The 18,746-nt window shown below is 41.3% G+C and overlaps 2 long non-coding RNA genes across 2 annotated transcripts; both read right to left on the bottom strand.

The window, feature by feature from the left end:
• Window positions 1-7,755: 7,755 nt before the first annotated feature.
• LOC113070578 (uncharacterized) lies at window positions 7,756-8,314 on the bottom strand. Its single transcript, XR_003279942.1, has 3 exons — window positions 8,203-8,314; window positions 8,009-8,076; window positions 7,756-7,921 (listed from the first exon to the last, which is right to left on the bottom strand). It is a non-coding gene; the product is annotated as an uncharacterized LOC113070578 (long non-coding RNA).
• Window positions 8,315-9,922: 1,608 nt separating this feature from the next.
• LOC113070577 (uncharacterized) lies at window positions 9,923-11,404 on the bottom strand. The gene is made up of 6 exons (XR_003279941.1): window positions 11,222-11,404; window positions 11,028-11,133; window positions 10,801-10,892; window positions 10,562-10,666; window positions 10,321-10,406; window positions 9,923-10,065 (listed from the first exon to the last, which is right to left on the bottom strand). It is a non-coding gene; the product is annotated as an uncharacterized LOC113070577 (long non-coding RNA).
• Window positions 11,405-18,746: the final 7,342 nt, after the last annotated feature.

Here is an 18,746-nt window from a genome sequence, read left to right as displayed (position 1 = left end):
TCCTTGATACAGGTTTAGCTGATTTTAGTTTCTGCCTGTAGGACGGTATTAGATGAACCAGAAGGTGATCAGAACGTCCCAAAGCTGCTCTTGGAACAGAGTGATATGCATACTTTATTGCGGTGTAACAGTGATCCAATATATTACTGCCTCTTGTGGGACAAGTAACATGCTGTCTGTATTTTGGCAGTTCACGGGACAGATTGGCTTTATTAAAGTCCCCGAGAATGATTAAAACAGAGTCCGGGTGTTGTTGTTCTGTCTCTGTGATCTGATCAGAGAGATTCTGTAAAGCTGAGCTCACATGCGCTTGCGGAGGGATGTAAACACTGACCAGAATGAACGAGTGAAACTCCCGCGGCGAATAGAACGGCTTGCAGTTAATGAAGAGTGTTTCGAGATTTGAGCAGCACGTCTTCTTTAACACAGTTACATCTGTACACCACCGTTCATTGATGTAAAAGCATGTCCCGCCGCCGCGCGATTTCCCCGTTGATTCTGCTTCGCGGTCCGCTCTAAACAGCTGAAAGCCCGGCAGATGGAGCGCGCTGTCCGGTATGGTGTCATTCAGCCAGGTTTCCGTGAAACACAGAGCAGCAGAGTGTGTGAAATCCTTATTAGTCCGAGAAAGCAGAAGGAGTTTGTCCGTTTTGTTGGGTAGAGAGCGGAGATTTGCCAGATGGATGCTAGGCAACGGCGTTCGAAATCCGCGCTTCCTGAGTCTGACGAGCGCTCCCGCTCGCTTCCCCCGTCTGCGCGTCCTGAAGCGTTTGATCAGCGCCGCCGCTCCTCCGATAACAACGTTCACTAAAACATCTGAATAATTGAAATCCGGAAAAACATCTTGTGGTGCGTTCTGCCGAATGTTCAGCAGTTCTTCCCTGGTGAAACTGATGGCAGGAATATAACTAAAGACAGGACAAACTAACAAAAACACAAAAACATATGCAGAGCTCGTCACGGAGGCAGCCATCCTGTATCGGCGCCTGTATTTCCCCGATCTTCTCTTCTAAGTCACTTTTAATATGATCTTAACAAATATACAAAATTCTTAGGTTTAATCCTTATAAGAACCTTAAGCAGGACCCGTTGTGTTGTGAACTTGAGAATCTTAATTCAAATTGATTTTAATTTGCATATTTACACAATGTTTTTATTCATTACCAGTTTATTCTAAACCCTGCTTTCTAGCTCAATACTGCTCTCTTGTGGTCAGAAGCTGTGGCTTAATTGTATTGTGATATGAAAGTAAAACAGAAATATATATATATATATATATATATATATATATATATATAGTCACATTTTGACCCAAATCTGTTAAATGATCTGTTAAAGTCACTGCAGATTGACACCATATGAGCAGATCTGTGGAATAAAACACACACACACACACACACCCATTAAACTATTTGAAATGCAATTGTGTCATAAAACATTAAGTTATTAGGTAACAAAGCACATTTTAATATTTATGAAGTATAATAAACTCACAAAGCTGAAGCTGCATGATCTTCAGGATGTTCAAATACTTCATGACTCAGTCTTGTTTCTTTCACACGACTTTAGAGATTAAACTTTACCTCACAGCTTTCAAGATAACAGGTTGATTTTAACCACAATCTGTCACGGTTCATGAATTCACTCTCTCTCTCGTCTAGCGTGCTGTTGAGTTTGTGTGTCCGTGGGCGTGGTCACTGATCAGCGATGATCAGCAGCACCAGCTGGTTTCAATTGTTTGTTCCCTTTATAAGTTCAGTAACCTATGTTTCATGTTGTCAGATCGTTGTTCTCCCCGGTGTGTTCCTGTACCTGTTCCCGTGTCTGTAGTTACCTACCGGAGTCTCCTTGTTGTTGTTGTTGTTGTCGTCGTCGTTTGTTCCTGGATCATCACTCAGCAATGGATTAAAAGTAGGGGCGGCAGTGGCTCAGTGGTTCATGTAGTTTGTCTACAAACCGAAAGGTTGGTGCTTCGATCCCCGGCTCCACCTGACCAAGTGTCGAGGTGTCCTTGAGCAAGACACCTAACCCCAGCTGCTCCCGACGAGCTTGATGGCGCCTTGAATGGCAGACACCGCAGTCGGTGTGTGAATGTGTGTGGGAATGGGTGAATGTAAGGCAAAATTGTAAAGCGCTTTGGATGGCCATGTGGTCTGTTGAAAGCGCTATATAAATGCAGTCCATTTTCCATTTACCATTACCGAGCACCGTCACTAGGATCATTCACGCACCGGGATTCGAGGGATCATCACTGGACTGAGCACCACCATCTGTTGTCCACCGAAGTCCCTACATCACCATTCCACCCAGCCTTGTGTCCGCCCACCAGTGTTCCTGTTATACTTCGTCTATATCTGATCCTTGTGCTATTTATCAATAAATACGCCTTGCATTTACATCCTGTTTCTGTCTTACGTAACAGAACGATCTGACCAATCATGGATGTAGCAGGCGTTACCACGTGGGACGAGTTTGCGGCTCGAAGCATCGCTAGAATGGACACCCAAGAGGAGAACATCTCTCTCACAGGGAGGGCGGTCCAAGCGCTTGTGACGCAGGTGTCCGAGCTCACCCAGCAGATACAACAGCTAAGAGTTTCCACTGCGCCACCCACACCGCCAACTCCGCCCCCTCTTCCAGAGCCGCAGCCGCGGTGAGAACTGAGACTGCCGACACCAGAAGGATATTCAGGTAACCCAGAGTTTTGCAGAGCTTTTCTGACCCGATGTTCTATGCACTTTGCATTACAGCATCAGACGTTTAACCAAGAGCGATCCAAAGTGGCGTTTGTGCTGACGCTACTTTACGGCAGGGTGGCTCTCTGGGGAACGGCGGTGTGGGAGAATCAAGATGCTGAAACCCATGCAGGCACTCTACGAGGAGATGAGGAGGGTTTTCGATCAGGCGGTGGTGGGTAGGGAGGCGGCCAGAGAAGTTCACGGTTCGGTGTCAGAATATTCCATCCAGTTCTGCACCCTGGCTGCAGAGTGCCGATGGAACGAGGAGGCGCAGTGGGACAGATTCCTGCATGGGTTGGCTGACCGTATTCAGAGAGAAATTTATATGCTGGACCTTTCCACTAGTCTCAATGGACTTATCGAGTTATCACTTCGAGTGGATGCTCGGCTGAGCAGAATGGGCCATTTCCAACAAGACCATCCAGTTCGCGGCATGGAGACCAGACGTTTTGAGTACCTGGATACGGTCAGTCCACCATACGATCCGGAGCCCATGCAGGTGGGTAGAGCTCGGCTTTCCCGGGAGGAGAAGGAATGGCGGAGATCCCAAGGACTGTGCCTTTACTGCGGGAGGGCGGGCCACTTCATCCACTCATGCACGTTAAAAGATCAAGCCCGGTAGTAACTATAAGGCTACTATCAGGTGGGATCATATACCTATGTCTGTTTTTCAGGAGGAGGCAGTGAATTAATCTAACGTGCCCGAAGTGTACCAAGACCTGAGAGAAGTGTTCAGTAAGTCTCGTGCTGCTTCTCTTCCTACACATCGTCCCTATGACTGTGCCATAGACTTAGTACCAGGTGAGTCTCCGCCTAAGGGCAAATTATATTCACCTTCTGTTCCAGAGAGGGAGGCTATGGAGAAATATATTTCTGATTCTCTAGCATCCAAATTCATTAGAACTTCCTCATCTCCAGCGGGGGTGGGGTTCTTTTTTGTGGGGAAGAAGGATGGGTCTCATTGACTATTGACGGTTGAACAACATCACGGTAAACAATACTTATCCTTTGCCGTTGATGTCTTCAGCTTTCGAACGATTGCAGGGAGCATCCATCTTCACAAAGGATTCACGTAACGCTTATCATTTGGTTTGCATAAGGAAGGGAGATGAATGGAAGACCGCATTTAATACCCCTAGGGATCACTTTGAATTGGTTATGCCCTTCGGGCTATCCAACTCGCCCGTGGTCTTCCAAGCACTCGTCACTCGACGTGCTGAGAGACATGGTTGATCAATTCATATATGTTTACCTGGATGACATTGATATTTTCCTCTTCTCTCCAGGAACACGTTCAGCACGTCAGACGAGTGCTCAGACAGTCCGTCTCCTTTTTAGGGTACATCGTCTTGTCTGAGGGAGTGCGTATGGATCCTGACAAGGTTAAGGCTGTGATAGATTGGCCAAGTCCAGATTCCCGTAAGGCCCTAGAGAGGTTTCTGGGATTCGCCAATTTTTGTCAGCGTTTTATTCGTAACTTCAGCCAACTAGTCACTCCTCTGACCGCCTTGACCTCCCCCAGAACGACGTTCAGGTGGTCTGATACAGCGCAAGCTGTATTTGCCAAACTTAAGAGCCACTTCATTTTGGCTCCCATCCTCGTTGCCCCTGATCCATCACGTCAGTACATGGTGGAGGTCGACGCGTCAGAGGTGGGAGTAGGAGCATTTCTTTCCCAACGTTCTGCCACAGATGATAAGATTCACCCTTTGCGCGGTTTTTCTCATCTTTTATCACCTGCCGAACGTAATTATGACATTGGTAACAGAGAGTTGTTGGCAGTCAAGTTAGCACTGGAGGAATGGCGGCACTGGTTAGAAGGGTCAGGGGTACATTTTTTTCGTTTGGACCGATCACAAGAACCTAGAATATATTAGAACTGCTAAAAGACTCAACTCTAGGCAGGCTCGGTGGGCACTTTTTTTCGGACGTTTTGACTTTTCTCTTTTGTACCACCCGGGTTCCAAGGACATCAAACCCGATTCTTTATCTCGTATTTTTAACCATCCCGAACGCCCGTCCACTCCCGAGTGTATTTTACCCAAGACATTAGTGGTCTCCACTCTCAGATGGGAGGTCGAATTGAAGGTCATGAAGGCCTTTAGAAGGGGTAACGCCTCCACCCGATTGTCCACCGAACCGGTTATTTGTGCCTGAGGAGTATCGGTCAGAAGTCATTCAGGCGGGTCATTGCTCCAGTATAGCTTGTCATCCAGGAGTCAATCGTACCAGTTTTTTGGTTAAGCAACGATTCTGGTGGCCGTTAATGGCTCGTGATTTCCATAGTTTTGTTTTGGCTTGCTCTGTTTGTGCCACTGGTAAGACATCCAACTGACCCCCTGATGGGTTACTCCAACCGCTGTCAGTCCCTTTGAGCCCCTGGTCCCACATTGTGCTAGATTTTAGTACTGCCCTCCCAGGGCAAGACTGTCATTTTGACGGTCGTGGACCGGTTCTCGAAGGCGGCTCATTTTATAGCCTTGCCCAAATTACCCTCAGCCAAGGAGACCACGGTTGCTGTCGTAGATCACGTCTTTCGTTTACATGGCCTCCCGATGGATGTTTCCGACAGGGGTCCCCAATTTGTGTCCAAATTTTGGCAAGAATTTTAGATTATTGGGGGCGACTGTTAGTCTCTGTTCGGGGTTTCATCCCCAAAGCAATGGTCAAGCAGAGAGGGCCAACCAAGATCTGGAGAGAGTGTTGCGATGTTTGGTTTCCAAGAATCCTTCCTCTTGGAGCCAACAACTTTCTATGGTGGAGTACACCCACAACTCATTACCAGTGTCAGCAACGGGCCTTACTCCGTTTGAGTGTAGTTTAGGTTACCAGCCACCAGTTTTTGCCAGTACGGAATCCGAAGTCACGGTCCCCTCCGCTCACGCCTTCGTCCAGAGGTGTCACCAGACTTGGACTAGAGCCTGTGAGACTCTTCTCCCAGTGGGGGCACCAAGGTCAAGGCCGATCGCCACCGGTCAAAGGCTCCCGTATACGTCGTTGGTCAAAAAGTGTGGCTTTCTACAAAGAACATTCCTCTCTGTTCTGTCTCTAATAAGCTTGCTCCCAAATTCATTGGCCCGTTTCCTGTCACCAAGATCATTAGTCCGGTGGCAGTCCGCCTCAAACTTCCTCCTACGTACAGGAGAATTCATCCCGCCTTCCATGTATCAAAGATTAAACCCGTGTTTTGGGCACCTATTAATCCGCCTGTCCCTGTTCCTCCCCCGCCGCGTCTCGTAGATGGGGAATCTACTTATTTGGTTAGTCTTATTCTGTACTCGAGAAGGAGGGGACGCGGATTTCAGTACCTGGTGGACTGGGAGGGTTATGGTCCGGAGGAGAGAAGTTGGGTTCCTGCTAGAGACATTCTGGATCACTCTCTGATCGATGATAACAATCGTCAGTTAAGTCCGCCAAGGAACGCCAGGAGGCGTTCTTAGGGGAGGGGGTACTGTCACGGTTCATGAATTCACTATCTCTCTCTCGTCTAGCTTGCTGTTGGGTTTGTGTGTCTGTGGGCGTGGTCACTGATCAGCGATGATCAGCAGCGCCAGCTGGTTTCAATTGTTTGTTTGTTCCCTTTATAAATTCAGTAACCTATGTTTCATGTTGTCAGATCGTTGTTGTCCCCGGTGTGTTCCTGAACCTGTTCCCGTGTCTGTAGTTACCTACCGGAGTCTCCTTGTTGTCGTCGTTTGTTCCTGGATCTTCACTCAGCACTGGATTACCGAGCACCGTCACTAGGATCATTCACGCACCGGGATTCGAGGGATCATCACTGGACTGAGCACTGCCATCTGTTGTCCACCGAAGTCCCTGCATCACCATTCCACCCAGCCTTGTGTCCGCCCACCAGTGTTCCTGTTATACTTCGTCTATATCTGATCCTTGTGCTATTTATCAATAAATGCGCCTTGCATTTACATCCTGTTTCTGTCTTACGTAACACAATCAGGAGGAAGTTTTGCTCTGACCACATGTGTAGGGTTTATTTTTATTATTTGTTAAAAAATCTACCATTAAGCTTGTCTTGTTTTTTGTTTTCTTTTTTAAGTAATCTATAATTTCATACTTGTAATGGTCACACTTTATTTTAAGGTCTAATTCTCAGTATTAACAAACTTACTTTTGCCTCAATCTCCTAGTCATTTTCTGCAGATTAATAGTTAATAATGTAGTTGTTAAGTTTAGTTATGAGGTTTGATTAAAGGATCTGAAATATGTTCATGCAGAATAAGGCATTAATATGTGCATTATAAGTACTAATAATCAGCCAATATTCTAGTAATATGCTTGCTAGTTAACAGTGAGAATTGGTCCTTAAAATAAAGTGTTACACCTGTGACATTTAAATTGGTTGTGAGAGTTGTGTTTAGTGTAGCTTTGTTCATAGTTTCTTTGTGGTCAGATGTTGCTACTATTCTGTGTTTTGATGAATTGTTTGTTCAGTTTTATGGCATTGAATAAGAAGAGTAGAATAGGAAGTGTGAAACTCAAAAGTAAAATAAGTGTGCATTTGTTAATGTTTCGTGTTCATGGTCACTTGGTTAGAGTCTAAACCACCTGCTGAGTGCGAGTGTGTAAGATTGTGTCGTCTATCAAGTGACCAAACCAGTGGAACATTTCATTTGCACAAAACCATGTGTGCAAACCACAAACAAGAGCTGTGCAGAAGATAGACGTTTCAATATGTACAACAATATTCAAAACTGATAGAGTGAAAGCAAAGAAATAAAACTCTTTAGTACATTTGAGTTCTGTATCCTTGATTTCCAGATTTATGAAAAATAATAAAACTCAAACTGCAAAAGTAGCAGAAAATACCACAATTACATAAATTGGGAAGAAATGCTGCAATAAATTAAATGAATTTTAAGAAATGTTTAATGAAAGTTGTTGCATTTGTAAAAAGCTGATTTCTATCGACCACAATGTGTATTATGATATAGCAAATGTATAATTTTGCTAAATCTAATTTATATAAAAAAAAAAAAAAACTCAAGTTCAAAGTTTCCTATTATGCCAAGTAACCCATTTAAAATAAAAATAACAACAGTACATTTTAGTTTGGTGGCACAATTTCTGCATATTTACATCACACATTGTCTGTATAAGACAGCCGTCCTCTGCTCTTGGATCAGTTTGATGTTAGCGGCACACAGAGAAAAATCTATTTCAGCACACTGAAAGGGGAAGATATAAAACATCAATGGCCTTATACAATAATGAAAGAAAAATATAAGATAACATTTACTGGAGATGTAGCTCACCTGTAGATTATTTGAGTTTTTAGCTGCAGTGTAATTTGTTGATCTTCCACTGAAGCCCTTCACCAAACCTAAAAAACATATTCAAACATCCCTCAACACACACATTATAACAGTCGAAACAAACAAAGTGCACATGTGACAGTGTTACATTAGATTAGATCTAATGTTTTCTTTCTTGTAGTACAAGTACAAACCTATTAATGTGAAGATCAGAAGCACATTCAGCAGGACAGATGTGATGATGCTCAGGTTTTTCCACCGAATCTCATGTGATTCTGTCTGATTCCTCTGGACCGAGTCTGTAAAACCTTTGTAGATCAATCTTTATTCAATTTCAGTTTTTAACAGTGTAATGAAACTGCAAAAATACTAGATCTTCATAAAATGATAAAGTATATTCAATACTGAAATCCATAATATGATTTAAAAATAGATCTGAAATGCTAAAATAACTCACCGTTGATGTAGATTTTGGTGCCGTTGCTGAATTTGAGTGATTCACTAGTTTTGACACAATAATAAACTCCTAATTCATCAGTGCTGATATTTCTGATGAACAGACAACTGTTAGTTTTCACTGAGTATTTCTCTTCCAAGATGCTGTTTTCATATAAAGCTTTTTCATATGTGCTATGAAAAGTGCGTAAGATGAACTCTGGAGGATCTGGTGATTTCTGTCTGTACCAGTAAACCTCCTTTATATCAAGATCACAGTTTATAATCACATCTGCTCCTAAAGTTACTGAAGTGTTTGTTAAACTCTCTGCAGCTTGGACCACATCAACAGATCTATGAGAGAAATAAAACACATTTATTCAGACAGAAATAAACCTAATTTACTGATTTAATCAAGTCTAATGTTATAAACTCACAGAAGTGAAGCTGTATGATCCTCATCATCTGATCTTCTATACTGTGATCATTCAAACATCTCTTACTGTGAGAGGAAACACTGTGAAACCTCGACCACGCACAGAAGAGGGGAAGTCAGAGAATGCACTATAGGCAGTTCAAAAAATAATAATACAAATATGGCATCATTTTTGTAAAATAATACAAAAATGGCGTCATGCACAGTACTTTTAAATAACAGAAAAAAAGCATAATTTTATGAAAATTGTGAATTAAAAAAAAAATACAATTCAGTGCATTCAGAAAGAGTTTAGACCTCTTCATTTCTTTTTTCAAATTTTATTATATAAAGCTTTATGCAAATATATATATTATTGTGTATTATTTTACATTATGTCATACATATTCCATAGCCACAAAGCAAAAAAAATTAGATTGCTAATTTATTAAAAGGAAAGAAACTAAAATATCACACTGACATAAATATTCAGACACTTATGACATTTGAAAAGTAACACAGATGCATCACAATTTCTCTGGATCATTCTTAGAATTAATTGTGACTATATTTAAGAAAGGCACAGAAGAATATAGAAAGCTCAGAGATACTGTAGTACACACACAAAAAGTAAAAGAAACGGCAAAAAATACTCGCACATCATTCTAAAGTCTAGTTCTCACTATTGATTAACTGACTTTAAACTCTTAACTTGATGCTTATTTGTCACATTTGTGAGATGTGTTTAGTGTAGTTTTGTTCATACTTTTTTTTGGTTCTTTGTGGTCAGATGTTGCTTCTGTTTGGGTTGAAATATTTAACGGAAATGAATAAGATGTGTGAAACTCAATAGTAAACTAAGCACAATTGTACATTTGTTGATGTTTTGTGTTCATGTTCACAAAGTTTAAACCACCTGCTGCGTGCGAGTGTATGTGAGTGCTGTCTGTAAAGTGCCCGAACCAGTGGAAAACTTGACTGTGGGTAAACCACAAACAAGAGCTGTGCAGAAAAATATTGAAAACAATTAGCAAGCAAGTCCAAATGTTTCTTTAATACATTTATTGAGGTTTGTGTCTTTAATTTCCAGTATGAAAAATAATAAAACATAAAACTGCAGAACTAGTAGAAAGTTTCATTGGCTGTAGAGGACAGTCGTGGTCTGCTCTGGACAAGGCCCTATGTTGAATAAATCAATTTCAGCACACTAAAAGAAGAAGATATTAAATATCAATGGCTGTAGAAATACTGTAATGTACAGTCAGCTGGTGATTATTTTTCAAGTATTACAGGCTTGAATCACATTTTAAAATATTTTCTACCTGAGTATGTTTAACAGCGTAACATTTTAAATGTTTAAGATCATTCAAATAATGAATCTTGTTCATGGTATTTGAGGTTGAAAGGACTTACTGCAATCATCTCTAGGACAGTTACAAATAAGATAACAGATATATTTTACCTTTGGATTATTTGAGTTTTGAGCTGCAGTGTAATTTTTAGATCTTCCAGTTTCGTAAATGTAAGCTACGTAGCTCTTCACCAAAACTGAAACAACAATCAATCAAACACGACTGAATTTACACATTATTACAGTCGAAACAGAGCACATGTGATATGATTACCTTTGTGTAGAACTAGTTTTCCTTCTCGTAGTGAGTTCAATGAGACCTGAACATATCTGTAGTAAAAGCAGTACAAACCTATTAATGTGAAGATCAGAATCAGACTCAACAGGACAGATGTGATGATGCTCAGGTTTCTCCACCGAGTCTCATGTGATTCTGTCTGATTCCTGAGGACTGAGTCTGTAAAATGTTTTGAATTCTGTCAATCTCTGTTTCAAACATTAAAACTTTATAAACACATACAGTATAGTATATTCAACATATAAATCTATAATATGATTTAAAAATAGATCTGAAATGCTAAAATAACTCACCGTTGATGTAGATTTTGGTGCCGTGGCTGAATTTTTGTGGTTCACTAGTTTTGACACAATAATAAACTCCTAATTCATCAGCGCTGATATTTCTGATGAACAAACTGCTGTTAGTTTTCACTGAGTATTTGAGTTTGAAGATGCGGTTTTCATATTTAGCTCCTTCAAATGTGTTATCATAAGTGCGTAAGATGAACTCTGGAGGATCTGGTGATTTCTGTCTGTACCAGTAAATCTCCTCTATATCAAGATCACAGTTTATAATCACATCTGCTCCTAAAGTTACTGATGTGTTTGTTAAACTCTCTGTGGCTTGAGAACACATCAACAGAACTATGAGAGAAAGAAAAACACAGTTAATTAAGATTACAATTGACAAAACAAATAAATAAGTTAATCAAATGTGACATGATATACTCACAGAAGTGAAGCTGTATAATCTTCATTGTCTGATCCAGATGAATGTCTTCATTCAAACATCTCTTACTGTGAGAGGAAACACAGTGAAACCTCGACCACACAGAGAAAACAGGAAGTCAGAGCTGGGCTTCTCTGAACACTTCAGCCATCTTTAGCTTTGTAACCTGAATGCACATTCAGAACTGCCTAAACGCAGTTTATAAATATATTTAACATACAGTTTCACATACATATATTTACAATATCATATACAGCCGTGTGAAAAAGTTATTGAACACCCTGTTGAATTCCATGGTTTTCTGAATCAGGACATCATAAAACAAAATATTTACTTCTTGTCTGGTCTTAATATTTGGATGCTAAAACAACAACAACAACATCATCATTATTTAACAAAAATAAAGCCAAAATGGAAAATCCCTGTGTGACAAAGTTAGGACACCCTTACTTTTAACATGAGAATTAAGAGAGTATGTAGCAGTCAGGCATTGGTCCAGTCAGAGTCCCGACCTCATGAAATCATGTGTTGAGAGCTGTGCATGAACGAAAACCCATTATCATATGTATAATTCAGTGTATTCAGAAAGAGTTCAGACCCCTTCATTTTTTCATATTTTCTTACATAAAGCTTTATGCATAAATGTATAGTTATGGTAACAATCAGGGTCATTTAAAATGAAAACTCTGGCCATAGTTCCCTTTCGAAAGCTTCAGTCGATGCTGCGCTGCTCAGCGCATTGAGAAACATCTTATTTGTGACCAGCTGTGAATAATGTGTGTAACAAGTCGATAGAATTAACCCATTGGTAATATAGCCTCGGTTGATGACGTCATTGGGGCGCGTGCCCGAAACACAGGGCTATAAATAGATACGCCACAGGTGCATCAACAGGTCTTTTGTCTTCAGATCATTCTGCACGCGGTTCTGGCTTTAGAGACGGGCGAGTGCGAGCATTGTGTACTGCGCTCAGTGAAGATACTTCGTGCTCTTCTGAACTATTTTCAGACTGCACCCACCTTTTAATCGGAGGGCTCTCGTGCGGATTTGCGTGACGAACGAGCGATGGGCTCGTCCCTTTCGTTTGCGGTATCACTGGATCCCTGCTCTCAGTGCCCTCAGGAGACCGTTCTGCCAACCCTGCCGCTGTTTCAGGCCGCAACGGTCTCCAGCGAGCGCTTCTCTCAGATACCACCTGGAAAATAGCAGTGGTAAGAGGCTCGCTATCTCTATGGAGGTCTGTAAAGCAGCTAGTATTGTCTTCCCCTGCTGGTCCGCCGATTCAGGGCACTGAGCTATTGGCTCTAGGCGCACAAGGGAGCCTTTTGTTACCCTCACAAAACCCCTCCTTCCCCCGCCACTTCTTGTGCTTCGGGGGGCAGTGGTTTTCCAGCAAGATGTAATATGTTCCAGTGTTTCCTGTCGTTGTTCAGGACATGGAACATCTAACATCCTCTTAAAAGGAAGTGTTAAAATTGACAGTACGCATAGGATACAGGATCCAATTTATTCGTCAGCCTCCAAGTTTCAATGGCGTGGTCTCCACTTCCGTGAAACCGGTGCTGATGCAGGTACTGTCTTGAGAGCTCCAGACTCTTCTTGGCAAAGAGGCCATAGAACATGTTCCTCATCCAAGGAGAGTCAGGCTATTACAGCAGATACTTCCTGGTTCCCAAAAAGGGTGGGGGACTGCACCCAATCTTCAGACTTCGAGGCTTAAACCTTACAGTCAAAGCGTTCAAGTGAAATATGTTAACCGTCAAGACTGTCGTGTCACAAATTCAGCATCGAGGGGTACCATTTCCTTGCAGACTGCTAATGACAGATGCCTCCCTGATGGGCTGGGGAGTGGTCTTGGATGGCTACCCAGCTCATGGGGAATGTCATCAGCTCGATTGGCACATCAATTGCCTCGAGCTGATGGCCGTATTTCTGGCTCTGAAATAGTTCCTCCATCATTTGAGGGGCTGTCATGTCCTAGTACGGATGGACAACACCAGGTTTCATTCCAGGGCGTTTGAACAGACACTACAGATGGGGGAATGGAAACTCTATCCAGAGGTAGTGAAACAGATTTGGAAAAAAAATTTACGAAGCAGAGGTGGACCTCTTCATCTCCCAGCAGACAGCGCAATGTCCCCTCTACTTCTCAATGGGTCACCCAGCCCCTCCCTGGGTCTGGATGCGGTGGCACACACATGCCCCAAAATGCGCCTTTATGCATTTACTCCAGTCTCCCTGTTCGCCAACAAGAGTCTTGCCTCTTGCTGATAGCACCACGTTGGCCGAACAGAGTATGGTTCTCGGAGACAATGGGCCATGGGCAATTCCGGAGAGGAGGGAACTTCTGTCTCAGGCAGGGGGCACGATATTCCATCCCAGGCCCGACCTGTGGAATCTTCATGTTTGGCCACTGAAGGGTACCAACTGAGGAACACAGGGCTTTCGCCGGATTTTATTAATACCATTTTTAGTGCTAGGGCTTCTTCCACCAGACAGAGTTCTCGAGGGTCTGGTTGAAAGCCCCTTTGAAACTTTAGAATCAGCGTTTGATAAAATTCTGACTCTAAAATGTTTTTTCTCATGGCAATAATGGGTGCCCCCTTACATAAAGTTTGTGATGCGGAAGGTTGGCCCCCTCCGCACACATTCAAAAGTTTTTATAGTTTGGATGTCCATGCTACTCTGAGTCAACATCACAAGCTAATGTCTGAGGCCTTGTTGTGGTTTGATAGCACACCTGCACAATCTTAAGGGTCCAGACATTTTTCAAGCACGGCAGCGTGGGTATTCTCGTTCCCAATTCACTGAGCAGCGCAGGATCGACTGAAGCTTTCGAAATGTAACGTTCCCGGTTACTTAACTGTAACCTTGTTCCCTGAGAAAGCATAACGAGATGCTGTGCTGCATTGCCAAACTGAATATGTCCCAGGACATATCTTCAGACAAAAATTCCTGTTGATGCACCTGTGGCGTATCTATTTATAGCCCTGTTTTGCGGGCGCGCACCCCAATGACATCATCAACCAAAGCTATATTACCACCGGGTCAATTCTATTGATGTGTTAGACACATTATTCACTGCTGGTCACGAATAAGACGTTTCCCAATGTGCTGAGCAGCACAGCATCTGGATCCACTTTCCCCGGAAACAAGGTTACAGTTAAGTAACCGGGAATGTTCCTTGGAATAAAATCAGTTTTACTATGTGTTCCTTGTGTTCCTCATCCTCATGTGGGCTAATAGAGCAGGAGAACTGGCCTGTGTCTGTGAAATTCAGATGCTGGAATCTGATGGAGAAGTTGCTAATACTCTATTCACACACATTACCACTGCTGTACTCACTGTTACTTGCTTTAATGGCGGATGAATGTCTACCTTTGATTGCAGGTGGGGACATGCTCGAGCTCGAGGCCGTGGGGAAGCAGATTCGCGACCTGGAACAGAGGCAGGCCCAGCTGAGAGAGCGGAGAGCCGCGCTGGAATCATCCCGGGCTGACGCTCACAAGTCTGGGGTAAGTATACAGCGCGCTGTTAACAGTCCCACCACGTCTACTCCATGTGTTTCTCTGCACAGGCCCGGTGCACTCAGGACGCGATCTTCCCAGATGTCCTTCAATGCGACGCCGGGACACCACGGACCCTGGGTGCATCCACAGCGGAGGACGCGAGCCGGGTCCCGGGCGACTACTTCTCCCCCTCCTGCCTTCGAGATCTCCATCCAGAACCGCTTCGCTCCCCTCCGCGAGACAGGACGCGACGCTGTGATCATCGGAGACTCCATCGTCCGACACGTAAGTGCTACGTTAGCCGAAGGTAAAGTGCACACTCATTGTTTGCCTGGTGCTCGTGTTCTCGATGTTTCTGCGCAGATACCCGCGATCCTGAAGGACGGCGAGAGCCCCAGAGCGGTCGTGCTTCACGCCGGGGTTAACGACACCACGCTGCGGCAGACGGAGACGCTGAAGAGGGACTTCAGGAGCCTGATCGAGACGGTTCGCAGCACAACGCCCGCAGCGACGATCGTGTCAGGACCACTGCCCACGTATCGACGAGGACACGAAAGGTTCAGTAGACTTTTTGCTTTAAATGAATGGTTGTTGTCATGGTGTAAAGAACAGAAACTGCTATTTGTTAATAACTGGAATCTTTTCTGTTTCGTGCTGATGGATTGCACCCCAGCAAAATCGGAGCGGGGCTGCATTCTGACAACATCTCCAGGACACTTCGCTCCATGTGACTAGTAAGACAATTCTCAAATAACTATTATGATGAGTTTTGTTCCACCTGCTTAAATGCTAAAAGTACTTGCGCTGTAAAAACTATTAAGACTGTGTCTGTTCCCCGAATAGTGAGGTCAAAATATAAATATAATGTAGGATCTAGAAAAAATATTATCGTAATTAAACCAGAAACAAGTAAAGCACCACCATAAAGGACAGTCACCACCATAAGCTACTACTAAATATTGTAGAAACATAATTTTCTTTAAAGTTGCTTTGTAACGATTTGTATTGTAAAAAGCGCTATACAAATAAACTTGAATTGAATTCTTTAGCACTGTTTCCTTTTGTGAACATGGTAATGTAACAGCCTCCAACAATACCTTCAATTCCACATGAGTCCTGCAGAGAAACTGGAGAAAAGAGTAACAACCTTAGAAAGCAAACAACAGTAAAACAAACAAAGAGTCATGTCAGTAGTTACCAAATATGTTCACTGAGGACTGTCTAACCTTTGCCTGTCAGATCCAGAAATAAATAAATGAACCACCATCTACAAACAAGAATGGCACATTTATTGGGCTTGGTAATTTTAGTCATATATTTACACAGGATTGATTTAAAGTGCTTTACACTGCATAAGAAAGGTATAGGAAATAATGTACATTTTATTTTAAAAAGTGATATATACATAACAGAACACCTCATATTTGTTTGCAAATCCTGCTTTATATTGTAAACGTTCACAAAACAATTCTCACTATAATGTGCCACAGCTTTGAGAACAGACAGAAATAATTAAGGGTAAAAAGGCAAACACTTCAGATTCTCCAGAAGAATATGCAGAACATTAATTAAAAGTCAAAACTAATCAAATTTACTCTAACATTATGTGTAGTAAAACAAAATGCGCCCCAACTATCAGGCAAAACATATATTTTTAATATTTTAAAATATTACTTTTTAATGCTAATTGCATTCATGGTTAATGTTTTTTTTTTAAATCATCAGTCCTTGATTGGGCATTTACACATTCGTATTGCAATTCATATCTCTACCACATGATGTCACTGTAATCTTTTGTAGAAACTTAAATCAAGAACAGATCTGTCATGTATCATTGAAAATAAATGCATACATTCCTTTGTTGTATAATCCAAGGTTTATTTATTTTTACATCTTGGTTTGAGTGAAACTATATGTTAGAACAACTCATGTGTGTATGTATAAATGAAAGGAGGCTGAATATCAAACATACATTCTTGGGCACTTTCATCTGAAAGACTGCGTTGTTGTTTTACATGCTGCCTGGAATCCATGCAAAAACCTCTTTGATTAACATTCTTCAAATCTGAAGTCTCATTCTCAAAACAAACCTAAGCTAATCTTTGAACGTTTACCAGAAAACAAAACAAACACAGTCTCTACAAGGTTGCGTATGCAGCCACAGACACGACTCCTGGTGACACAGCGAACAGAAGGATGTTTGATAGTTTGAACACACAGATTGAGCAAACTGCTTTCATCTGGAGAATTCTCCTCTGAATCGTGATGACTCAGTGTTGTTCGTGTTGCACTGCCTCTCTTAAGTCTTTTGAATCACAGCCAGCAGAAGTAACAAATAGAAACTCCCTTCACTCATTTACTGTTTTATATATCGCACTGGAGGCTGAAAATACGACTACTAAAAAATTATATTTTGGTAGACTTTGCCCTTATAGCATCAACATATATAGACATATTTGGCTGATACATGTTGCTGCATAATAGACACACATAAAATGCCTGCAAAAGCTGTTTAATGCATTTACAATTACAAACTAAAAAGGTTATAGTAGTTTCTATTGAATTTATACTGCAATAATATATGAATCTGCGATAAACATGGACTTGGACTGCACAGAGGAGATTGTGAATGTGATTAAGGAGAATCCACAACACCCTCAGTGACCATCGAGCTGCCTGTGGAAATGCGGCAGGTTGCTCTCCGCGTGCGTCACCATGGTTACCTCATGTCCGGAATGTTTATTCAGTTCCCGCGGGATCGAGGTGTTAGCAGACAATCACCTTTACATCCAAAAATAAACAGTGGAATTGAGTTTATGCATCAGCAGCTCGGGAAAAACAACCCATTTCAAGAGGCTTGTGGAACATCAGGGTAATCTCAGCTGTGCTTGTTGAATCTTAGCTAGACATTTATCATTTATGATTAATATTTATATGTTCTATTTATCACAATAACTGTAAACTGTGGAAAAAAATTATAAATTATATAATAAATAAACAACTTGTGGAACATTGTGGCAATCTGGGCTGTGCTTTTTTAATCTTACTTGGGTTTGTATAATTAATATTTATAATATTTTTAATATTTATCATAATAATTATAACCTGCAACCTATAATTTGTAAATAATATAATAAATAACATAATAAAGTAAAGATTCGTGTGGAACATGTTTAACAATGCTTATAATATTTACTGTAACTAGCATATGTAATATTTAACATATTAATAATAATTTGAAATATTTAATTGATATAATAAATAAGTTATATGAGTGGTTTGTGGAAAATTGGGATATGTTTAATCAGACCTGTACCTTTTTATCTTAGTTTGGCATCTATATTCGATAATTAAATATATAAACATATATAATTAAATTTTTTTAACAGTGAATTTTAAATATGATAATAGCATAATAGATATATAATTCATAAATAATATGACTGTATTATTATTATTATTTAAGAAATGGATCAAAATACAGAGTGTACATAAGTGGTAAATAAATAAATAAACAAAACATAATTATAAGTTATTATTAGTTGGTAGCTACGAATATCCAATGTTGATGTCTATATAAATATTATACAATATATCATCTTTTAAACATATGACATAACACATAATATATGTTTATATGTAATATTTAATGTTGGTTATTTATAGTCATTGAAACAAATTAATAAACCCCTGCCACAAATGTGAATTATTTTATAAAGTGTTAGTTTTCAAAGCTGCTCTGTTTGATGCTGATGCTAAAATGCACATTAATGTGAGGCTGTAATACACACTGCTAATGGGCTCAGTCGTTTCTAAATGAATAGTTGAGTAGTCTAAATGAGAAGGGAAGGTTAGTGAGAGCGCTTGATTCCCCTGTGTCTCTGCTTCACCTGCTCGTTTCCTGATGATATTCATCTGCAGTATCATCATGTTTTCTTTCTGCAGGACAGTGTGAGCTCGAATCTACAGGATTCACTGTTCAAGTCTGTGGAGAAGAAGAAAACCACACAAAAATAAAC

The sequence above is a fragment of the Carassius auratus genome, unplaced genomic scaffold (genome assembly GCF_003368295.1).
Source record: "Carassius auratus strain Wakin unplaced genomic scaffold, ASM336829v1 scaf_tig00004584, whole genome shotgun sequence".
Classification (NCBI taxonomy): Eukaryota; Metazoa; Chordata; class Actinopteri; order Cypriniformes; family Cyprinidae; genus Carassius; species Carassius auratus.
This window is presented reverse-complemented; position numbering and strand designations above follow the sequence as displayed.